The sequence below is a fragment of the Uranotaenia lowii genome, chromosome 2, assembly GCF_029784155.1.
Source record: "Uranotaenia lowii strain MFRU-FL chromosome 2, ASM2978415v1, whole genome shotgun sequence".
Lineage (NCBI taxonomy): Eukaryota > Metazoa > Arthropoda > Insecta > Diptera > Culicidae > Uranotaenia > Uranotaenia lowii.
The window spans coordinates 102,660,296-102,686,648 of NC_073692.1; the positions used below are offsets into that span (position 1 = coordinate 102,660,296).

Sequence of the window (26,353 nt, forward strand, 5' to 3'; positions counted from 1 at the left end):
TGAAGCGTCCCGGGATTTGGGAGGATTCCCATACGAAATTCGAACAATTTAAGCAACTTTCCTGTGGTTCGGAGAGTCATTATCCCGATGGGAAAATTTGCAATCTTAGTGTGTAGGAAGAAAAATCAATTTTTGAGGTCAATCAATCCGGCTATTAAGTACGATTGGGTAGGGTGGTAGGAAAAAAATCGATGTTGGCGGTCAATCAATTCAGCTATTTAGTCGGATTGCGTAGGGTGGTAGGGAGAAAAATTAATTTTAACGGTTAACCAATCCGGCTATTTAGTACGATTTGGTAGGGTGGTAGAAAAACAATCGATTTTTGTGGTCAATCAATTCTGCTATTTAGTCGGATTGAGTTGGGTGGGACAAAGAAAAATCTATTTTTGATGTCAATCAATCCGGCTATTTAGTACGATTGGGTAGGGTGGTAGGAAAAACAATCGATTTTTGAGGCCAATCAATTTTGCTATTTAGTCGGATTGAGTCGGTTGGTTAATACTAAATAGCTCGTTTGATACCCTTATTAAATAGCTGAACGTCGAAAATCTCATTAACTTTATCGCCCTACTAATCAGGCGATTAAGTCGGTTCCTACAAAATCATGCTACTCATCACCCTATTTGATAGGCCTACGAAATCGGCTTACTAATCGGCTGATGCCCAGCAAAAACTCCCATAAGCGACGTTGCAACAATAGGCCGATTAGTATGATCGAAAATCGGCCGACGCACCCTTCGCGAGCCGACTAAGTATGGTGAATAGTAGGGTGTATTTCCTATCGGGATGTGCAAATTTTAACCCCAATCCGATGTATAAAAACATCAATATCACTAAGATACTGAAAATTTTATATGGACGACCCCTTCTGCCGGCCCCTTACACTAAATTTGATACCTGAAATCGATTGCACGTCACTCAAAACTATCGTGTACCAATTTTCATCTGAATACGATGTATAATAACGGCAATATCGCAAAAGCAGCGAACAGTTAATATGGATGACCCCTTTGGCTGACCCCTTACACAAAATTTGACACCTGAAATCGATTGCTCGTCTTTCAAAACACTCATGTGCAAATTTTCAACACGATCCGACGAAAAGTAACGTCAATATCTCGAAAACAATATTTGTCTCCTATGAACGACCCCCTTCAGGAGGGGTCATCCGAAAATCTAAAAACAATTTTCATCCTTCCTGGTCCTAATGAGCATCCATGCCAAATTTCAGCTCTCTAGCCCTTAAGACGGTTGAGTCTATAGAGGACAAACAAACAAACAAACAAACAAACAAACATACAGAAATTGCTTTTTATATATGTAGATTATTGAGTTTTATTTATCTTCTACATATATTCTTCATTTCATCTCTACATTCCTTCTCATCTCATATCTCAATTCTACTTCCAATCGTAGCAAAGGCTATTCAAATCTTAAAATTTTATTTACTTCTTGCAAATTCTTCATCGAACCCGAAAATATTCTTAGCAACAGCCTTCCCGATCTGCGCTTTTCCTGTCGCTCTGCCTTTGTTTACTAGAGCCGAAACAATCCGAAAACGTTCTTAGCAACAGTCTCCCCGATCTGTGCTTTTCCAGTCCATCATTTTTATTCAAATCAGAAACAAACACTCAGCAGCAGCTGACTAAAAAATCTGCGATTTCTATTCTAAAACCGTCTTCTCTACTGCGGGTCAAATCAGATACATGTTTTTTTCGTAGCAGCAGCCTTCCAAATTTGCGCTTATTGTACCAATCCGTCTTTCTATCGAGGCGATATCGAAACAAATATTTTTAAGAACAGCCTTAGAAATTTGCGCTACCTGAGCACCGGAGGCCGAACCAGAAACTTACAAATAGCAGCAACCTTGAAAATCTGCGCTCCCCGAGCTAACCTTTTTTTCCTATGGGGGCGAATCAGAATTTTTTTTCCTAGCAGCAGCCTTTAAATCTGCGCTCCCTGTGCAAATCCGTCTTTTTTACCGGAGGCCAAATCAGAAAAAAAATTCATTGCCGCAGCCTTAGAAATCTGCGCTTCTTGTGCTAATCCGTCTTTCTACCGGAGGCCAAATCAGAAACCATTTTTCGTAGCTGCAGCCTTAGAAATCAGCGCTCTCTGTGCCAATCTGTCTTTCTACCGAAGGCCGAAACAGAAACAAAATTTATGTGGCAGCAGCCTTGACAATCTTCGCTCTCTGTGCTTATTCTACCAATCATTACGCCATTTTCGAGATTGTACGATTCCAACAAATCCCGATTCAGAGATTCACTCAAACACGTCTGTCGCTCACAAGAATAGATCAATGACAGACAATGTCACATTGTCATTGTCATTGTCAACACATTGCGGACCAAATACGAAATATTTCGTTTTTAAAATAAAATAATAGTTTTATTTGGCAACACAGAAGATTAATGAAACAAAATAAACTTCTATGGCAGAGCTTGTTATTTTGGCAACACATACAAACAATGTCTGTCAGACATTGTTTGTATGTGTTGCCAAAATAACAAGCTCTGCCATAGAAGTTTATTTTGTTTCATTAATCTTCTGTGTTGCCAAATAAAACTATTATTTTATTTTAAAAACGAAATATTTCGTATTTGGTCCGCAATGTGTTAACAACATTCCATTTGAAGGCGACTTAAGCACTGTGGAGAATGATCAATTTAAAAAAATAAAATTTTATTTCTTTGCTCCAGTTTTATGTCAAACAAATTGAGATCGGTTGCTCTTCCTAATCTCCAAATCTCCCTAGAGTGTGTAAAACGATCTCAAAAATTTTTACAAGCGGATCTAGATCAATCACATTATTCACATGATTATGAATGACGAGAAGCGAAATAACCCAACCGGAACAAAAGAAGCTGATAAATACCACATGTCTCCTTCATCGTCGGTTTGTTTCCTCCACATTTCACATATCATTCTTTTACGCTTGCTCATACGAGCAAAACATAACCACCCACAGCCTACAGCTGATATTCTCTCTTCACAGTTGAAATATGCGAGATTTGTCCCACCCAAGGCAGGCAGCAGTGCGAATTCAATAAATAAAAAAGGCATCAGCTAACTACCGGTTAATGACCCAATATCTATATCCAGTTGTAACAATGCACTTACAAATTGCTCTGTCGATCGTCATTTACATAACATCTTCAGTTCATCTATGTAGCCTCACATGCCGCAGATTAATGTTCATTCAAATATCGGTAGCTCCCACATGTGTCAGGTTCAAGATGCATTGCTTGCTTCCCTTCTGGCTCTAATGAAGCTAATCGTTCAACTGTCACTTTCGCTTTTCCAGATCATCCGTGGAATGAGGAAAAGTCGTAGAGTGAAATTTGATACATTTGAAGTGTTTAGTCTATTGAAACTGGAGTTTCCTCCAAATCTTTATGTCTTAGCCGGAGGCTGTCAAAATCCAAGTATTCCAGCTGTGAAAACAAACCGTTCACTCCATTCATAAAGTTCTTTCTTTTGCTACTGAATCATATTAACGATCCCGGAATCAAAACAGACAAATATAGTACTTTTTTCCAAAGGGATTCAAAACGAAAATCGAAACTTTGGTTTGGAATAATTTGATAATTGAATATCGTGAATTCCAAGAATTTTTAAGATAAACAACATAAAAATATTCGAATCCACATTGCTGTTAAGTAATACGCATTCTTTCAAAGCATAACCACAACGCCACATACAGGCTGATCACTCATACACATTTCTTACAAACTATACCGCAAATTGATGAGCCATATTAAAGTCAAGGAAAAAGCGTGGGATTCCAGAGATTGATGTTGATGCTGACCGAGAATCATCTTCCCAGCTTGAAGTAAGTAAAAGAAAAAAAATCGGCGCAGAATAAGATCCATTATTTGCATAAACCCGCTAAAGTCAAGTGCATTTGTGTGTTTTTTTCTGCAACAAACGAAGAGCATCATTCGCGCATATTGTGTGGTCCGTCCTCCGTTTCTGCGACATTTCTGTCTTACCGATTCAGTTGGATGAAATGTAAGTTGCGTTCGGGTGGGAGCTGGTTTTCCGATTGAATAAAATTCATTCATGTTATGTTTTGCATAGGGTTCTTCGGCCCTACAAAGTGCAATCGTTTCGATATCCATACAAATGAACGATTAAGAAAGTTTTCAATGTCTACACTGAAAAAAAAAAACTTAAACATCTGTCTAAACTGATTGAAATTAGCGTTCATCTCACTCATCCCCGATCTGTCCAAAGCAGAGTCGTCACAATCAATCAAAGTTCTCCACCCTTCTATTTTTGTTTTTCCTAGAAGGTGTAACCTGAATTGCCAACACTGAAAGTTCTGAACCGATTTGCCTGAAACTTGGTTGGTGAAGGTATTGGAGGCCGGGGAAGGTTCCTATTTTGGTTTGAGACTCATCCCCTCACAGGAAGGGGGAAGGGAACCTTCCAAACATACGACAAATGTTTGCAGAACTCGAGAAGTTCAAGCAAATCGTACCAAACTTGGCATGGAAAAATATTTCTTTTCGGCAAATATTTCTTTTATTAATTGAGTTCCCTCTCTTTTTTCAGTAGGAAGATAGGAAGGGGTAGGGAGCCTCTTTTTCTATTGTTTAAATAACTGAAAAACTGATCAAGCAAATGAATCCAAATTTGGTATGGAACAATATTAGAAATGGTTCAATGAATATTTGGCACCCTCCCTTTTTTCAGTGGGGAGAAAAAACAGAGTTCCCTTACATTTTTTTTCATAATTCAGATTTAATCGAGCAAAAAAAACAAATTTGGCATGGGAGGATAATTGGGAACGGAAAATGTTTTTATGATCATTTGGAACCCTTCCCTTCTTCCAACGGGGAAATAGAAGAGGGGAGGGGGTTTTCATACAAATCGGAGATCAAATCGAGCAAATGGAACCAAATTTGGCATGGGAGGATATTAGGGTATGATAAATGTTTCCCTGAATCCTTAGTATTCCTTTACCCTTCCAATGGAAAGATAGGGAGAGGAAGGGTGGCTCCTGTACAATTTTTTACTTGCCTTGAAAACCATTCAAGTAAATGAAATAGGGGGAAGTCGTCTACTACCGGACACTTAAGGTTTTTAAGCAATAACTTCAAAAATAGATTTTTGTAAATATTGGTTCCTCGATTGATTTGAAGAGTATCAATATTATGATCACCTAACTATATTAGAAAAATATTAATTTACAACGTATTCATGTGGTAAGAGAAATCATTTCATGTTAGTTTTCGTTCACTTCCAAAAGTGTTGTCTATGGCCGGACACTACGAACTACTTCACCAAAGTTGTCACCAATGGCACAAAAACGTAGCAAAATGACTAAAATCACTTGCGCAGGTCTTGTGAGTATGTGTTTTTCAATACTGAACGTTCAATAAAGCCAGTCATAAAAGTTTCTTTGACAAACCAGAACGGAACATTTGCTTCGAAAAAACTACAGAGAAATTCTCTATGACCGGACAGCAAAATCTAAAGTTTCTCAAAGGAGCAAAATAGTTTAGTTATTGAATCCTTATCTTCTGTTAACCATTTGAGGGTGCTTATAGAGATGAAAAAATGAAAGTTTCAAGTTGAAATCATCTATAATTTGGAATATTTTCTTGTCCGGTCATAGACAACAACTTGGTGTCCGGTCATAGACAAATCGCATTTTTTTTTAATTTCCCTAATATTTTGTTTGAATTTCCGTTTTGTTATCTCATATCTACTGTAGTCGAAAGATAACCAATCAAGGATGTCGTTCATGTGCAGTTCAAATTTTACAAGCCGAAAAAACTGACCACAATACAATTGCAAAGTTTAGGCGATCCTCTCCGTATTACTAGGCAAAAGCCTTAGATGTCTATCATTGGTTTACCTTTTCAGATTGAATTACCATATTTCTAACACAATATCAGGCTACTATTTACTTTATTTTCATGGTGTTAAAACATTATTAGGATATTGTGTTTTCGGAAAATCTATGTTGTCCGGCCATAGACTATGTCCGGCCATAGACGACTTCCCCCTACGAGAAGTATTTCAATGGTTATTTGAGACCCCTCCTTTCTTGGTTGGGAAGATAGGAAGGAAGAATGGAGGCTCCTATACATTTTTTTGGCACAACTCGAGGACTTATCTAAGAAATCGAACCAAACAAAGGATTAGGGCACGGGAAATGTTTTTTTTTAATTATTTGAGCCACCACCCTTCTTCCAATTAGTGCATAGAAAAATGCCTTTCACGAATTGTTCTAATAATTATTCTGATAAAAAATCGTTTTTTGAAAGGATTGACTTCAACCTGACAGGACCAGGTCGGTCTACTAATACCGCCAAAAACCGTTAAACTGCATATTCTGCTCACCGAATAGTTGAGGCCAAACAGGCTTAATAGCTCGAATATTTATTTTAATTAAGTTCATGAAAAAACAGATCTGTCAATTTTTTCAAATGATATTGGTTAATTTATAAAATATTCAAAAGTAATGTTGTGAAAGCTACTCAATAACCAAAAACCAAAGGTTTCAGTGAAATATCTAAGGTGTATCCGTTTGTCTTTCATTGTTGATCGTGCTGGAGAATGCTGAATGGAGAATACTTTGATTACTGCAATAATTCCAGTGTTCATTTCAGATTTTCTAAGATGAGTTTGAGCTTTCCGATAAGGTAAGCCAAATCTGGCTAGGACGTCTAGGTATTGATAAAACCATGCCGAATTTTGCCATGGCGTATTCACATTATTTACTAAATTAAATGAAAAAAATCAATTCTTCTTTAAAAACTGCTTCTCCAAAGTTTTAAAAAAATCATCCAGAAATGCCCGTGTGAATATTATTTTGAAGATATCTTGCTCAAATTCAAGCTTTATCTAATTAGAGCAATTTCAAATAGCTGGGCATTTGTTTTGAACTTTTGAAATCTTGGATAGACGTGAGACATTACACATGTGTTTGAAAATAATCTGATCCATGAGGAACATTCGAAAATCGATTAAATCGGTTTATTTTCGATACGATCTTTCGATGTTTTGAAGTCTTTTTTATATATTTCGGAGATTTCGCGATTCAGTTTCGTGCGAAATATAGATTCCTGCACCATCCCAAAAAATGCATTTCATTATTGATGCTTCCATGATAATACAATGAAATTGTGGTGAGCCGCTTAATATGAAAAAATACATTGAGACCGACGTAATAGCACAGGTAATAGGTCGTGTTTTTTTATTTCTATACCCTGTAACCAGTAAGTTTACTTACTGCTTGGTGGGAAAAGGATCAGCAATGACGCGTGTTGGAACGCGTGTCAAGGAAGTGCCTTAGTGAGTAAGGAAGGAGGACCACCCTAAAATTCCCGTGCACGGAGGTAGCCAAACACATAGGTCAACTCACCAAAATATAGCAAGAGATGGCGCTAGTAGTCGTGCGCATCGGAAACGCACTAAGAACGCAGCAACGAATACAATAGGGCATGGTGGGAAGAACGGAAAGACAACTACAAAGCCGCTAGCTTGCGTATGGGGTCAAAGATCTTGCTCTGAAACGGCCTCACTTTGCATGGATATCTTGAGCCGACCACAGCCTTGCTTTAGTTCAACTGATAAAGCAATCGAACTACCAGGTAATAGCCATTTTGAACCCCATACCAGGCAATACACTAAAATGGCAAATATTTCTCCCATCATGTCCCTACAGGACCCCGAATTCCTAGTTAGGAAAACCTAACCTGCGGTGTTGTGCTCAACGATCCGGCCCAAACCGACGAGCGGTGCCGGTTATCCCAATTTCTGCCTGACAAGCGCCTTACGACCGGGCATTATCCTCGCGTGAGTTGTATACCGACGAACACATATTACGTCGATAGACTCACCTTCGTGCCTGGTTCAGCACCCAAGGTGGGACCAGGTACGCCGGTCGCCGAGCTGATTAGCTAGCTAGTGCTAGTCAGGGGAGTAAGCTACCTGATCCGGAGCCGACCAACGTAAATGCTACCCCGCCACAGACTTCACAACACGTAAGAGCTGCAGACCGACGATCCCCTACGACGTCGATATACTTATCTTCGTGCCTGGTTCAGCACCCAAGGTGGGACCAGGTACGCGGGGTGCAACGTTGCCGCCTAATCCAGAACCAAGCCCCGTTATTCCAATCCTGCTGGGGCCTTCGGTGTTCTGGAGGCCAGATCCGAGCGCCACCGGTCGGAAATAGACCACAACCCACGAGACACCTGGAGCTGACCCTCGCCTCGTGGACTAACGTACCATCTCCGGACCGAGCCTAGTTCACGCCGTATACGCCATCTCGCATTCATAAGGTAGGACCACAACAACTCTTGGGGGGAAGAATAGTGTTCCATAAGCCGTGTTCGGGAAATAATAAAGTGGGAATTCAACTGAGCGCATTGAGGTGTTTCCTTGACTCCGAATTTGAGTGTTGCCGACCCTGAGGCTTGAGAGGGGGGGTTCTTGTTCGACTGAGCAGTTTGGGAGAACCGATGGTTACACTCTGGCGCCCAACTTAAAATATATTCGTATATTTTCGGTAGTGCGAGGGAACACTCTTTGAGCGCAATTTTTACTGCTTTGGAAGTCTCTGGGAAAACGCCCGAGACCTTGCAGGCCGTTTGGCATTAGCACAAAAAAAAGCCAACGAAAGCGAGTGGAGAAATTACCACCCACACGGAAGTTATAAAAGATTTGTATAGGGGTCTTGGTTGTTCACAAAAGTTGAAACCAGCCATTTCGTGAGTGTCAACTTAAATTCAAAATATCAAGTTGCACTTATGGGTAACTTGATAGTTTAATACCAGTACTCAATCTAATTGTCTTAAATAGTATAAATAATTTTGTATTGTTCAGTATTCCTTTTGAAAAACAACATAAAGTTGAAATGATTTTTAAATCTGTGATATAAATGTTGAGTCGTGAAAACAGTTTGTGCAAGTCTCTAGTAATATTGTTTGAATAATCCAATTTGAATAAATACGCATGAATACAATTAGCCAAAAAAAAATTAATATTAAATAATTAGGCTACATCTGAATAAAATTTTGATTGATGAATGGGTAAGAAAAATCGTTAAGAAGGTGTAATTGTTGGGGGAACTTATAGTGCAAGAAAAAAAACACCGAAACAAAGAGTCATTTATTACATTAATATAAAAAAAAATTTCTTAAAGTTATCTTAGATAAATTGATCATACTATGTTTATAACTTATTTTTGAATTTAAATATAGTGTCTGTATTTCCGTTATACACTATAGTTTAACATTTTTGAATTGGGTCTAATATTCCCGTATTAGGTCAATCAATTAATCATAACTTTCTTATTTAGTTATTCAATTTAATTAGTTTTTCATTATTAAAAATACGTTAAAATTAGAGTAGGTTATTGTAGTGATTAAGTTTTTCTCTATCTATCAGTATTTACTTCGTAAAAAAAATCATTTATACCTTGGCTTCTCAAAATGGATATGTCCCACTTGTATGTCCTGTATTATGGGATGAACTGTGCTCATCTCACAGTCGACGAGCTGGATTACGAGCTAACCATCCGTAGGATCGATCCGTTAGGTAAGCGACAGTTGAGTGAACGTGCCCTACGCTTTCACCTAAAAGAAGAGAAAGAGAAACATATTATTAATAATCTTGTTACTCCTATAACAGTCGATGAAGATTTGGGTATTTGTGAAGATAAGATAGCGAATATCAAATTACACTTGGAAAAGCGAGGAAAAAAGAGTGTACCACATCAGCTATACAAAACCAGATTGGTTCACATATTTTTTCGTTTGGAACGGCTGAGAGCCGGAACAAACGTGGAAAGATATGCAAACAAGCTAGCTGAAACCGCTTCAGAATGTTTAAAATTACTGGGCACATATTTTTCGCTTACATCACCTCTTCCTGAAGTAAGACAAGCGGAATTGGACATCATAAACGCAAGTCTGAATCAAATTAGAGCAAATGAGGGTCACGAACTGGTTGAAAATCCAGTTAGTGAGAGAAATGACAATGCTAATATGGATATAGAAGTTCCACAGGGACCAGAAAACTCCAATCAGGTGGATCCTAATTTTGAAGAGCGAAATGCAAATTGCAAAATATTGGTTGAAGAAAATAAAAAATTGGTGCAAACTGTAGAACAACTTCTAAAACGCATCCAAATATTAGAAACTAACCAATCGGGAAATGATACACAATTTAAAACAGTCCAAAACACTTGTTTCTTTGAAGGTCCTACTGCCCAGTCGGTTGAGAAAAACCAGCACAGACCGGAGGACTTCCTCGACTGGCTGAAACAAAAGAACAGTTCAGTACAAAATTCTTTGAGCTCAATTAGAGATGAGCCAAGGATGGAATCATCCAAAACGCCAGGGAATATTATAGACTTAGTCAGAGAAACCGACAGACATGCCCACAAGCGACTTCCCATCCATAAGTGGAAGATTAGCTATGATGGAATGGATAATGGTCGAAGGTTGAACGAATTTCTGAACGAGGTCACATTCATGGCCCGTTCAGAAAGTTGTTCGAAGGAAGAACTCTTCCAAAACGCCCATTATCTATTCTCTCATAAAGCAAAGTCTTGGCTTATGGATGCGAATAGCTTTGGGGAACTAGCCACATGGGACAATTTAGTTTCAGAACTTAAATCGGAATTTATCCCATATGATGCTGACTTCGTTTTCGAACGTCAAGCGACCAACAGAAAGCAAGGCCAAAAAGAAAAATTCCACGATTTTTACATGGAAATGGTAAGAATTTTTCGGGGAATGTCCAACCCTTGGGACGAGCGTCGAAAATTCGACTGCTTGTTCCGAAATACTCGGGAAGATCTTCGGATTGCGATGCTCGCCGCAAGGGTGGATAACATTCCTAGTATGAAAGATTTTGCTAAGAAATTCGACGCTATTAACTGGCAAACTTATAACAGTCGAGACGCCAGGCGAGAGTACAGGCGCAGAGAAGTCGAAGAAATAGATGAAGATAATGAACAAAGAAACAGAGAAATTGAAGAAATAGAAGATGATAATGGATATAACAATATTAGAAGTAATTACGAAAACCAAAATCGAGTACAATTGAAAAACCAAAATAGTAGTTATAATAGAAATAGAAACTCTAAACCGCAAGGAAATAATTATAATCAAAATGAGAACCAATTTTGGAAAAGAGAAGAAAGCAATAGGGGAAAACAAAACATGTTTAAGGCCAGAGAGGAAGAAAGGAAAGTTCGAAACCGCCAAGCTTTACAAAATAATTCAGAGCCTGTAGCAGGGCCAAGCGGAAGCAATGCTCTACAACGAGTAGTCAATGCATACATTCCACTAAAGCGAAATGTATGCTTTAACTGCCACGTTGTAGGACATTCTTACGAATCCTGCCGCGAGAAACTGATCCTATTCTGTAAAACGTGCGGATTTCCTGGTTTCTCAACTAAAGAATGCCCTTACTGTGAGGTAAAAAACTAGGAAAAGACTGCTCTTTGAGGCGAGACAGTCTGTCACAAAATTTGATAAGACCTCAAGAAACCGATGTACCAGAGATTCTTCATAATCTCGGCTATTCGCGGGTGGGAGGAGGCCTTACTGAAGGAGAAGAGATTGCTACAATGCTCATCACCCTAAGCAACGATCCCAGACCATTCGCGAAAGTCGATTTTATGGGAATCTCGATCATCGGGCTTTTAGATAGTGGCGCAGCGAAAACAATATTAGGCGCTGGGGCAATAAAACTTGTGGAACGCCTTAAACTCAGTTTAAAACCCTCAAAATTAAATCTAAAAACTGCGTCAGGGCAGAACTTGGAAGTGTTAGGAGAGTGTGAAATACCTCTTACTTTTAATAATCAAACAAAGATCTTACCAGTCATCATCGCACCGGATCTGAATCGTGCGTGCATCCTGGGCATCGATTTTTGGTCCAAATTTGATATCCGTCCTATCGTCGGTAATGAAATCGATGTCGTCGATGACCGGTCCTATGACACCCTAAAAATTGAATCGAAAATTAGTGAAGAGCAAAAAGTAGAGCTGGAAAAAGTAAAACAATTGTTTCTTGTAGCCGGTAATGGTAAATTAGGAAAAACACATTTGCTGGAACATAAAATAGAAATAAAAGAAGAATTTTTGAACGCGAACCCAATTAGAAAAAATCCGTACCCATGGAGTCCAGAGATTCAACGGAAAATCTATCTGGCAGTCGACAAAATGCTTGAGGATGGAGTAATCGAACCGTCAAGTTCAGAGTGGGCTCTTCCTGTCGTGCCAGTCAAAAAGCGGAACACCGAAGAAGTCAGACTCTGCATCGACGCCCGTCTTCTCAACGAACGCACCAAACGTGATGCGTACCCTCTGCCTCACCAAAATCGCATCCTTAGTCATCTAGGCCAATTCAAGTATTTATCTACCATAGATTTAACGCAAGCCTTCCTACAAGTACCCCTAGAAAAGAATAGCCGCAAATACACTGCCTTCTCGGTCCCAGGAAGAGGCCTGTTTCAATTTTCGTCCCTTCCTTTTGGTCTTGTCAATAGCCCCAGTACACTCAGTAAGGTTATGGATATGGTTCTCGGATATGGTGCCCTCGAACCCTTTATCTTCGTCTATCTAGACGATATTGTAGTGGCGAGCAACACATTCGAAGAACATATCCAACGCCTTACTGATCTGGCGCTAAGGCTGAAGGCAGCAAACTTGAGCATTAATCTGACGAAATCGAATTTCTGCTGCAGTGAACTACCCTACTTGGGCTACATTCTCTCCCGCGAAGGACTGCGACCTAACCCGGATCGCGTTCAGGCGATCCTGGGGTATGAGGTCCCAAAGTCGGTGAGAGCGCTGAGGCGATTCCTCGGTATGGTGAACTATTACCGCAGGTTCATCGAAAAGTTCAGCGAGCTCACTGGTCCTCTGACGGATTTGCTGAAAGGTAAACCGAAGAGAGTCCAGTGGAACAATGCAGCAGAACATTCATTTCGGGCCATCAAAGAGAGACTTATTACAGCTCCGGTAATGGTCAACCCAGATTTTACACTCCCCTTTAGCGTTCAGACTGATGCTAGCGACGTGGCCATAGCTGGCATTTTGACTCAAATTCAGAATGGTGAAGAGCGGGTGATAGCCTACCATTCTGAAAAACTTAAGGGTGCTGAACTGAACTACCATGCAGCGGAGAAGGAAGGGTTAGCTGCCCTCCGCTGCATAGAGAAGTTTCGCGGATATATAGAGGGAAGGCGATTTACTTTGGTGACGGACTCTTCAGCACTTACCTTTATAATGAAAGCCAAGTGGAAATCGTCGTCAAGGCTCAGTAGGTGGAGCATCACTTTACAGCAATACGATATGGAGGTCAGGCACCGGAAGGGCAAAGATAATGTCGTCCCGGACGCCTTATCCAGATCCGTAGAAGCTGTAAATGTGGAAGAGGATAGATGGTATGCAAATCTGTACAAATCTGTTGAATCAGACCCGGAGAAGTACATGGACTTCAAGATTGATTCAGCAAAATTGTACAAATTTGTCTCCGCTCGATCGGATGTTCTCGACTACCGATTTGAGTGGAAAGAATGTGTACCAAAATCCTCTCGCCCACGTATCATTCGAGAGGAGCATGACGACAATTTCCACATTGGTTACGAGAAGTGCTTAGAAAAGATAAAACGTCGATATTATTGGCCAAGAATGAACTCAGAAATTAAACGTTACATCAACAACTGTACAATTTGCAAAGAAACAAAACATTCGACCACATCCACTACGCCTGAAATGGGTAAACAACGCGTAGCCGAGAAGCCCTTCCAGATAATCTGCATGGACTACATTCAGTCACTTCCCCGGAGCAAGCATGGAAATGCTCATTTATTAGTAGTCATGGACTTATTTTCTAAATATTCCATGCTTGTACCGGTGAAGAAGATTTCAAGTGGTAGTCTATGTAGCATTCTGGAAGAGCAGTGGTTTAGAAAGTTGGCAGTTCCCCAGTACGTAATATCTGACAACGCTAGTACGTTTATGTCAAAAGAATTCCGAGATTTGCTACAAAAATACGAAATCCAACATTGGGCAAATGCCCGACATAGAAGTCAGGCCAACCCAGCAGAGCGATTAAATCGAACCATAAATGCTATGGTTCGTTCGTATGTGAAATTGGACCAGCGACAGTGGGACACGAGAATTTCGGAAATCGAATATGTTCTCAACAATACGGTCCACAGTTCAACCAAATACACCCCGCACAGGATAATATTCGGCCACGAAATCATGATGCGTGGCACTGATTATCGGCTCAATCCGGATGTGGAAATTGATGTTAATGAACGCGTAAAGAAAATGGAAGAGGTTTGCAAGCGAACGTATCAATTAGTTACGCAAAATCTTAAACACACGTATGAGAATACAAAAAAATATTATAATTTACGACATAAACGATACTCCCCCACTTTCAATATTGGACAATGCGTATTTAAGCGAGCATTCCGTCAGTCAGTGGCAGGGCAATCCTTTAACGCTAAGCTGGGACCCCAATATGTTCCATGCGTTATAACGTCCAAGCATGGAACAAGTTCCTATGGAGTCGCTGATATGAAAGGCAAACCCCTGGGCATTTTTTCAGCAGCAGACTTAAAGGCTTAAGAAAAATGGTAAAAACATATATAAATACGAGAACGCTATCTGGTTACATAAGAACATCTCGCACAATTATTAGGTAGTCGATTATACGATCTGCGTAAATTTGAAAAAAAAAAATACAGCACGGTAAAGCAGGCCGACGTCCTAAGAATGTAAAAGTTCATAAAATACAGGGGCGGTAACAAGTCTAAAAACAACCCAGTAATTTTTAAACGAAACCAAAATTCAAAAAAAACTATCAAATTATTCTTTTAAAAATAAATCTTAAGATGGGGACACCGTGGATACGTAAGTTGCACCAAAGGTGGAAAAGAACTTGCATGCAAGTTGTTGGGGGTCAAATAATGTGGGGCGATATAAAAAAACACACTGGTGCATTAATTTGCATTGGGGAAAGGCATCACAATGAGCGTGATATCATAATAGCAAGATTCTTAGTGAAAATTTCACACAACAGCATAAGTTCCATCATGAACATAGTCCGGGGTAGCTGAATAAAAAAATCCCTACCTGCACAGTCAGGCGCATAACCGATCTCCCGACATCCAATTAGTGGGAAGCCAATCCAAGCATAAACCATCTTGTAGCGGGAAATCAGGCCGAATCCTCTTCAATCGAGTAGAGTCAGATAATTTATCCATCTGCAAGCTCGTCACTTTCCTTAGTTGGTGCCAAACGAAATACCGTATGCACATGCACAGGAAACTAACCCATTTGACAGTTCTCGAGAATGCGGTACTAGATCGTAACAGCTTGTCAAACAGTTCCCACCAACAATCAATCACCTATGTTCCCAAAACCGAAACTTTTCAAACAATCTGTGAAATATTTCAATGCGTACTACCATAATAATATTAATTCACCGTTGATTAGTGTGGCTTAAATTTAGTTTTGATCTAGTATTTTAGTTTTGTGTTATAATTATATGTTTCGTTATTCCATTAGGTTCAACTTATTTGTATCACTATTTTAATTATTATGTGCATGATTGTTGTTATATATAAAATGAATGTTGTAGATTTAGATTGAGTATGAATGGTATTAAACAGTTATTTTCGGTGATTCCACGAATTTGGTCAGTAAGTAGTTGAAATGGGTCGCTGGAGACCGGAGTCGAAGACGTTGATGGTCAGTAACAGGCCGAGGCCTTTAAACAGCGTGGAGTTGACATAGTCAATGATGATGCCTTATGACCCCGACCCATGTATACACTAAAGAATTGGTCCTCTTCTCGAGTCAGCAATTCAAGATTTTCTTTATAAAACTAGAGTAACTTCGAGAACAGCTTATCGTTAAAAAAAAACTTGTGCGGTGTCAATTTCGGTCGGTAAGTGTCTGGTTCAGAGGTACACTTTAGATCGGCGTCTCAGAAAAGTGGTAATATGAAAAAATATTAGCTTGCTAATATTTTTTCAACCCAAGCCGGAGGAGAGTGTAACCAGTAAGTTTACTTACTGCTTGGTGGGAAAAGGATCAGCAATGACGCGTGTTGGAACGCGTGTCAAGGAAGTGCCTTAGTGAGTAAGGAAGGAGGACCACCCTAAAATTCCCGTGCACGGAGGTAGCCAAACACATAGGTCAACTCACCAAAATATAGCAAGAGATGGCGCTAGTAGTCGTGCGCATCGGAAACGCACTAAGAACGCAGCAACGAATACAATAGGGCATGGTGGGAAGAACGGAAAGACAACTACAAAGCCGCTAGCTTGCGTATGGGGTCAAAGATCTTGCTCTGAAACGGCCTCACTTTGCATGGATATCTTGAGCCGACCACAGCCTTGCTTTAGTTCAACTGATAAAGCAATCGAACTACCAGGTAATAGCCATTTTGAACCCCATACCAGGCAATACACTAAAATGGCAAATATTTCTCCCATCATGTCCCTACAGGACCCCGAATTCCTAGTTAGGAAAACCTAACCTGCGGTGTTGTGCTCAACGATCCGGCCCAAACCGACGAGCGGTGCCGGTTATCCCAATTTCTGCCTGACAAGCGCCTTACGACCGGGCATTATCCTCGCGTGAGTTGTATACCGACGAACACATATTACGTCGATAGACTCACCTTCGTGCCTGGTTCAGCACCCAAGGTGGGACCAGGTACGCCGGTCGCCGAGCTGATTAGCTAGCTAGTGCTAGTCAGGGGAGTAAGCTACCTGATCCGGAGCCGACCAACGTAAATGCTACCCCGCCACAGACTTCACAACACGTAAGAGCTGCAGACCGACGATCCCCTACGACGTCGATATACTTATCTTCGTGCCTGGTTCAGCACCCAAGGTGGGACCAGGTACGCGGGGTGCAACGTTGCCGCCTAATCCAGAACCAAGCCCCGTTATTCCAATCCTGCTGGGGCCTTCGGTGTTCTGGAGGCCAGATCCGAGCGCCACCGGTCGGAAATAGACCACAACCCACGAGACACCTGGAGCTGACCCTCGCCTCGTGGACTAACGTACCATCTCCGGACCGAGCCTAGTTCACGCCGTATACGCCATCTCGCATTCATAAGGTAGGACCACAACAACTCTTGGGGGGAAGAATAGTGTTCCATAAGCCGTGTTCGGGAAATAATAAAGTGGGAATTCAACTGAGCGCATTGAGGTGTTTCCTTGACTCCGAATTTGAGTGTTGCCGACCCTGAGGCTTGAGAGGGGGGGTTCTTGTTCGACTGAGCAGTTTGGGAGAACCGATGGTTACAACCCTTAAGTAAAGCCAGAACTTATATTAAAAGCTCTAGTAATCGAAAGCTCAAGGTTATACTTCTTATCGAAACCTTTGAGTCTCATCAAGGTTTCCGAAATCACAGAATATTCTGTAATTTCACAGAATTTTTTTCTAATTTTCGTCGCAGAATTTGTTTCACAGATCACAGAATATTAAATTTTTTTCACAAAATTCACAGAATTAATGTGTTTTGTACATACTTTTGAAATTATGAATTAAAAAACGATTCAATTGGTGAATACTTAATTTGAATTTTCTATAAAATTCATGACAACAGAATCATAGAAAATCGTCAAAGAATTTTGAGGTCAAAACACAAAATTACACAGCAAAAAAAGTGTTGGGATATTACATCAAAAACGTGCACATAACTTGAGTCGCAAATGCTACCTAATAGGGTAGAAGCACTAGTTATTGAACAGGTACCAGATATTGAACACTAGTAAAACATTTACCGATTAAAACAATAATATACAGTTGAAAAATGAATCAAAATTCGTTGTGCCACTGTTGAAGCATTTTATACCTATGTTCAAATTTTTATCAAGAATCTCGGACTCTTAAAGCCACAATCCCCGAAACTTGAATATGTGTTCAAATTTTGGCTTGGTTTTTCGACTGGATGAAGAAAACAGCCTATTTTTGATTGGGGGAAAAATTGGATTAAAGACAAATAAACGTCTAAGATAATGATATGAGTGTTTTAAACTAAGTCTTTTGGAATGATTTCTGGAAGAGTGGCAGCTTTTACTATCCTTATTTTCTTAAAATTTAACAAATTAAAGTGTTCAATCATTGGATCACAGAAAACGCCAATGTTTCAATTATTGAACGTTCAATCTTGCAGTACTCGTTTCGTAAAGAAATGCATGTACCAGTTATTGAACAATCATCGGTTGGTGTTTGGAAATGTAAACAAACTGTTTCTTGGTTGCTAGCTCAACCAACCCCTTGGCAACTTGACAGTTCAGTCGAGTTTGCAGTGCCGTCTTCAAAATTGTAGATGTCGCACTAGTCGCGTTTGTTTACATGCATCCTGGGTCGTCCCTAGCAGCGGCAACGTTCATTTTCCATTGAAACCACTTGATTTTTTTACGGCATCCTTGGATGCAATTAAACTGACGAAATACCATTTTAAAAGGGCACATAATCAAAAGTGATGCAAAAAGGAAAAATAAATAACTTTATAACTAAATTTTAAAATAGTTGTCAATGAAATTGGTAATTTTATTTCAATCTATTTGTGTTCCATTTTCGTTTCCAACTTAATAAAATTTCTATTTATAGCAAAGATTACAAAAGGCCATCTTTCATCCGTTGTGTTTTTGCTACAAGGCGTCACCAGCTAGAGTTATGAGTTTTTTTCGTTAAACATAACGCAGTTTGAAATAGTTCCGCTATTTCCTAAAGTTTATTACTGTAAAATTTTATCCAGCTGAATGTTATGAAATATTTGTCGATCTTCAAGAAATTACGGATATCTACGGCTATTGGTGTAGCCAAGATCATTTAGAATCTTTTTTTGCTGCAATACGTTCCAGAGGCGGCAACAACAATAATCCAACAGCTTCCCAATTCAGAGCAGCGTATATGTGGACGAAAAAGTAAAATTTTACCTCAATAATATCAACAAGGTTAGAATTGAGCCCCTGATGGTTGAGGAGGAAATGGAAAAAGTTACCCTAGAAGGCGACGAAATAATTAAAACTACTGTCGACGAGAATTTCCACCAACAAGCCTTACAAAATTCGGCAAGTTTAATTAAAAAAAATAGTTCGTAGCATCAAATGTGAAGATTGCAGAAATGAATTTATCAATAGTTTTATTGGCAGATTAGAAGTTAATGCCGATGTGTTAAAGGTGTGCATAATAACCGAGTTGGAGGTAAAAATTGAAGAACAAAATCATCAATGTATAAACTTAGCATACTATTATGATATCATAATAAATCGAACTCTGACACGGGTTTCAAATGATGCAAGGGATGTTTTTAGAGAATTAGCCGAACACATTTTGGATCAAGATGCTTTAGTTAACCACCGAAACTTGAAACTCTTCGAAAAAAAAACTAACAAAGTTCATATTGTTTAGAAATGAATAAAATGTTGTTTTTAAAATTTACAATGCAATAAACCAATAACAGAGATTTTTGAGTTTAAATTTGCTTGTGTATTTCATAAATAAAAGTCATTTGAAACATTGACTTTTTAACCACTTTTTTTTTCTAAACATCAACTCCTTTTCCGCTTATTAGAGTTTTAAAATAATTGTTTTTAAAAACTTTTGTTTTTCAATAAAAAAATATATTTTTGAAGAACATTTCATTATCCACCCTTTCGATATGTTTGTTGAGCGAATATGAGATTTTGACAGAACCAGAGAACCAGAAAAACTGGCACACGCGATTAGTATGGGAAACGTCAAGTTGCCAGGGGGTTGAGCTCAACCTAAATCGCCCCTGCAAGGCATACTATCAATTGGAATACCCCTGAATATATGCAATGATATTCAATGTTTACGTGTTCAATAATTGGAACATTGCCTGTTCAATATTTGAATCATTGTGTTTAATCATTGGGACAAAAGTAATTTTGAATAAAAAGGCTTAAATAATAATTTCAAAACATATTTCCACGAAAAAAATAGATCGATTCGAAGCAGAGAAATAAGCTTAAGCTACGCTATCAAAATTTTGTCAGAAAAACCTTTCGTTATTATTTATTGGCCACAAATGTGTTGAATCCCAAAAATGGTGTTCAATATATAGTGTTCTTACCCTATAACATCGTTTTGATGTAAAACCTATGACCTCGATAAAATGCATCAAAATTACACTACAGAAATTATCGAAGTAGACAAACATGGGAACATAGAAACGATGAAAAATGTTGATGCAATTCAAAGGGCAATATAATTATCGTAGAACTTTCAGGATCGTGGACAAATCTACAATTAGTCAAGTTTCGTTTGAACACTTGGCTTTAGAAAAAATGTGTTAGTCTGATCACGGTAACCCCTATGCCAGGTAAGTATAAAAATGCGGTAGTCAAAAGGACGAAAAATTTATTGAATAATCACATTTCGCCAATGTGTTAACAAATGATATTCTGTTGGAATCTGTCATAATGTCATTTTGAAAAGGGTTAATATTTATTTAATCTTCAAATTTGATTTGTTAAAATTTTTATTCATCCAGTTGCAAAGGCTTGGCTTGTCATAACTTTGGCAAATGTTTTCAGCAGCATTTTTTCACCGGAAGTTTGACAAAAACTATTAGCTCTTGGCTTTCCTTAGACTCGAAACAAAATAACTGTCTCTTCCAATGCTGGATCTCGATATTGGCCTCGGATCGGCATGCGAGGCATGAAGAGATTCTCGGTATATTGCTTTGGGCCTAAAAAATAGAAAAAAGGGGAATCTCGAGGTAGCGGGTCTGAAAAAATAATTATAATAGAACCTACCTTCCGATCTGTTTTCAAAATTTCTTTCCACTCTCCTTGTACTGTTTTTCTTTAGAATAAATATACTGGAACCTACAAATATGGAAATCAGTTAGTATCACTGGGTTTGCTTAAAAATAAGAAACAAATTGATGTATCTTACCAGTAGATCGGTTGCGTCTGAGCCTCAGAAACCCTTCCGAAGTTTTCAATATGAAAACTATTTTTTGACAGTTATGAGCTGCTTTGATGTGATTACATTGACGATGTGATATTACATCAACAGACATGTTTAAAATTGTGTACATCGATTGGATGTAATAAACGGACAGTTGAGTAGTATCACAAAAAAAAGTCGTACTATTACATTTTGTGACTAACATCTGCTCAAATTACATCGGCCATCGTTACATTATTTTTTGCTGTGTACAGTTTTTTTTGGCAAAAACACAGAATTTTTTCGGAAACTTTGGCTTTTACTAGAAACTTGATAGAAGGCTGATCAGCATTTAAATGAGACCTCAACAAAAAAGTATTTAGCTTAGCTTAGCTTAGCTTGATTGACTGCTCACATCCACCTTTAATCGTTGAACCTGATATGCTTTAACAACAAAAGTCAATTTATAATACATGTATTTTTCTCCCTCGTTTCAAAACCTTGCTCGATCAATAATAAATTACTTTAATGAAATCATTTTTTCAAAATATGCATTTCAAATCCCACGACCGCAGGCGTGGGTCAGTAGAACAAGTTCCACATCGCCAATGGTTGCTACTCCGTGATTGACCGAGGCCACCAATTTTGTTCAAAGGTCAAATGAATGGTGTCTGGACTGACAGCACATTCACAATACCCAAAACTGATGCTCTCTCTTTAAACATCAATAACGGCGCCGGCCACGTCCTAGCAGTCAATAGATAGATTGGAAGAAAGATAAAGGGATGAAAGAATGAGTTTGTGCTTTAGAACCGAGGTCACCTCTGCATCCTAGCAAATAATTTTGGTTTGGAGTGTGGGTATAAGGATATAATCAGGAGACACTTTTGACTAATGCAATAGTTTTGGTTGTAATATGCTTCTGTTCTTTAATATAGTTGAACAAATAATAAGAACTATTTTTTTTTATTTCTTTCTGTTTATCTATTTCGATAGAACAAGATTTTACAGGTATATTTACTGTGTTAAAGTTTTAAAAAATAATAAATTTAAACCTGGTTAAATTCAATGAAACTTTAATTTATATATATACAGAAAAATATATTGAAATATAATATTACATGATATTAATTAATAAATCTTTCTAAACATTATTAAAAAAAATTATAAACATAATCTAAAAAATTTCCTTATTTTTATTCAAACCAAATAAAATGTTATTTAGGCTGACGCCTAATCTACTGCACAGTGGAACACAATTTAGACTTGGAGTTGGAGCTGATCAAGAAAATCGAATAGAACAAATGATTCTAAGGTAAACTCTTAAGAGATCCAACAGACAATGAAAATAAAGCGAGCCTTGAGCCAGATTTTCCATAAACTAATTACTTATAAACCATGGAATAATAAAACCATAACAGTAATTTAACAACGCGCTCAGCGTAGGAAAAATTATTAAAGAGTAATTTTCTTAAAAAAAGGAGCTGAGTCAGTAAATAAGTTAAAATTCACGTTGATGTTTGTTGATAAGACTAAATTCCTTGTGCTTTATGAAGTCAATTCCGTATATAAATAAAAATTCGTCACATATTAAATTGTTTCTTTCGTCCTCTTTTATGACACTTGTAAATCTATCACCAAACATGCATGGTTGAAAGTTGTGTGGAATTTATAAACCATTAAATGCCGTTTAACCAAGGCCGGATTAAAGGGGGGGCAAAAGGGGCAATTGCCCCGGGCCCCCCGGCTCAAGGGGGCCCCCCGAGGAAGAAAAAAAGTATAACATTACTTCAATTATTCCGCTTTAAGCTCTTGAAATCTAGTCAAACAAGGATTGAAAAGAGAAAATTTGAATTATTGCGTAAAATATAACAAATAAGGGGGCCCCAGTGAAATAAAATCTCTTATAGTTTCACTATATTATAAGTTAAGGGGGCCCCCAAGAATAAAAATTGCAGAATTTTGTCCATATTTATATTGGTTGGGTAAATCAGAACAAATTTTCCAAAACCGAGCAAAATCTGGGCATTTGGTTTCGATCTTTTTAAAACAAAAAACGAACAAATCAAATTCAAATCAGATTATTCAAAAAAAAAAAAAAATCAAGAACAAAGTGACCAAAATCATACATCATTAATTTTCAGCTCTTTATCGATACTTGTCAACAACATTCGAATTGTTTTTAAAATTCCCCAAAAAAAAAGATAGCTGAAGAAAATTGAGACCGATTTGAGTTTTGTTTGAGCCAGATCATAGTTTGCTTCACTCGTCCGGTGAAAGCTTTTAAAAATCAAGAAAATATTCCAGGAACTACTAGCGAATCAATCATTATTTTTTAAATATTAAATATTTTTTCAACATTTAAAAAAAGTTATGATTTTAACGACTGCTAACGAGGACTACAATAAAAATAAAATCGAACAGTCTATAATACTCACTTTATAAGCATGCAAAAGTATTTGTATGAAAAATGCTAAATTATTGTTAGCACTTTTATTTTAAAATTATCCTCTACTTAAGCAAATATTGGAAACCAGCATGTTATTTTCTTGTAGATCAATTTCAAATTATTTTTATTATAAAAACATACTCATAGTTGAATTTCGACTTTCATTGAGTTATTCTCTAAATATGAATATTATTTAAATCCTATCTTCTTCCAGATTTATGATTCTGTGTTTTGAGCATTCTGCCATATATAGAAGAACTATTTCACAAAATTTTCTGTTATTTATTGAATATTTTATATAATGAGAATCTAATTCTTTATACAAAATTGTTAATCATCCGTATTATATTTTGAATTTCAAACAAATTGCATGAAAACTTTTTTTTTTTTTGAGATATGAAATTGAAATAAAACATTCGGATTTCAATTATAAATTTTGCAATTCCTGCTTTTGCCCTGATTGTAGCTTTGTTTCTGAATTTTGAATTAAAAATGCATTTGTTATTTATTTCTCAAATCTTTCATTTGAGACGCAGAATTATTGTTCTGAATGAAATCTGATTTTAGGTTTCAATTCTTCAAATCTCTTGAACTCTTATAGCTGTATCTCTATGGATTTGATTTTTTCCATTATTTTTTTCTAGTTTTTATTTCTAATTCTAAGTTCTAAATTTTATTTCCCTATTCTCATGATGCTTTCTAATCTGCTCTCGATCTTCTGCAATTAATCATGAAAAGAAAAACATGTTACTGTTTGTCTTTGATGTTTTTTATTTAAGAGAATTTTGAGAAATGATAGTTATTAAATAAATTTGATTGAATTTTAGCTTCCACCAGAATTTTAAGAAAGTTTAACTCCTATGCAATATTTGCACGTGATGTATTAACGATTATATTGTTTGAAGACACCACATAATTGTTTACAATGCAATATACTCAGCTTGCCAGATTTCCGTTTGACAAAAATAATTTTAATAACTCAACTTGTTTAGTTTTGCAAGTAATTTGAATAAATCTGGCAGAAGCTGGACTTTCTTCTAATATTTTCAGCTTATTGGGCAGGACCGCAACTTTCCTAAATTTCGAAACTGAATATTTGATCATGCCCGTATAAAATCGGATAATCGGTAAATACACTGAACTCGTTTATGGGATGGCATATGAAAAAAAAATTATTCACAGGGGCCCCCCGAGAAAAATTGCCCCGGGCCCCCCGAAGGCTTAATCCGGCCCTGCGTTTAACTGTATCAAAATAGTAAAGGCAATATAATACTATCGTTTTAGGAACGCTTACAAACATAAAAAATAAATACAAAGGAACGGGCTCACCGAGAAATCCAAATGAAATGCCGATCCTAGATGTTGGAGGAGTTCGCCAGGAAAACTGCTTGAATCTTCGAAGAGTTTGATTTCCGAAATTTCCTATAGTTTCCGTCTTTTTATTGGTTCCGTTTCAAAAGCTGTGCCTATTTTCCGAATTTTGAAATTTTCAATTTTTGACCGAGACCTCAACAAAAAAGTATTTCTAGAAAAATTAAGCTTTCAATTTTATATTTATATTTGAATCAATTCATTCCTCAAATGGATATTTTCATATTTTTCCTACTCTTAAAAAAATATACATAAAAAATTTCGGTACTTAAAGAATTGAACATGAGCCTTCCAGATGATAGCTGAACATGACCTGGGACTGAATTCATGGTATTTTCTGTTTTCAATATGTCATTTACACTCAACCAAAGTAATGAAATATTAAACATTCTGATGTTGAATTTGAAAACATATTTTTTATAGCTCACACATTTGATATTCAAATGTATGATCTTTCCCGTCATTTTTCACTATTTACTTCAGCATAAAGCAGCCCTCAGGCAAAACCCCTCTTTAACAACAATTTAAAAGATCGATCTTGCAGAGATCGATCCTTTGGCTTCGATTTTTTAGGTGGATCGATCCTGAAACCCTTCAGCTGAATCGATCTGATCTTGGAACTCGATGTTTTCCAGGAGATCGAACAATCCTAACTGATAAGATGCAGTGTGGTGACTATCCACAGAATATACAAAATAAAGCTATTCCAATCCAGTTGATTGTGGATTGTAACGATACGTTTTAGAGAACTTTCTTTTCTTTTTAGTTTTCTTTTCAGTTTTAGTACATTTTAAATAAAGATAGTTATAAATTTTACGTTATACAGCAAAAATATCTGTATAGACAACTGTCTAAACAATTAAAAAGTTTTTCATATTTAAGAACAGCTATTAGACATGCACACTAGACTGAGTCGATTTGGGATCATTTTTGAATTTATCAAACCCTGGGGTCTAAAAAACTTCGTTTTGGTGCAAAACTCATCCATGATTTTTGCAGAATTTTTAAGTAACGTTTACATGAGAAAATTTGAACTTTTAAGTTTGTATGGGAAAATTGAATATTTTATACCTACTGAAAAATCAACATCATTTTTGTTTCTTCTGTGCAATCGAGCCTGCTAATGGTTTTTGTACCAGTTTATAAATTTCCTTAAGGAAATTTACCGCTTAACAACTTTATCAAAGATCGTAACTTCGTATCTCATTAGACAAAAAAGTTATTAGGTGTTGAATGGGGGTATGTCTTTTGGCATTTATAAATAATATATTCAATTGACATCACTGCTGGGTGCCTAGCGAGGTATAGTGTTAAGGAGCTAAGAAGTTACGGTCTTCAATAAAGTTGTTCAGCGAAAAAAAATCTTTTAAAACAACAATTTCGGTTACTCAAAGATACAAAGTTTGTAAAATTTTTATTCTGTGGTTTCTGAGTTATAGAATGCCAAATTTTGTTGTTTTTCAGTATAGATTTCTTAGCGGTCCTTAATGTGTAGCACGTCTTGTTGAATAAATAAAACAGAAAAATGCAGCCCTAATATAATCAATTTATCATTAGCGTCAATATTTTCCCATTCCTCCATTCGAAGTCTC

At 37.5% G+C, this 26,353-nt stretch overlaps 1 long non-coding RNA gene across 1 annotated transcript; it reads right to left on the reverse strand.

The window, feature by feature from the left end:
• Positions 1-20,220: 20,220 nt before the first annotated feature.
• On the reverse strand, positions 20,221-20,995 carry LOC129746755 (uncharacterized). The gene is made up of 3 exons (XR_008737364.1): positions 20,948-20,995; positions 20,806-20,877; positions 20,221-20,738 (listed from the first exon to the last, which is right to left on the reverse strand). It is a non-coding gene; the product is annotated as an uncharacterized LOC129746755 (long non-coding RNA).
• Between the last annotated feature and the right edge of the window lie 5,358 nt (positions 20,996-26,353).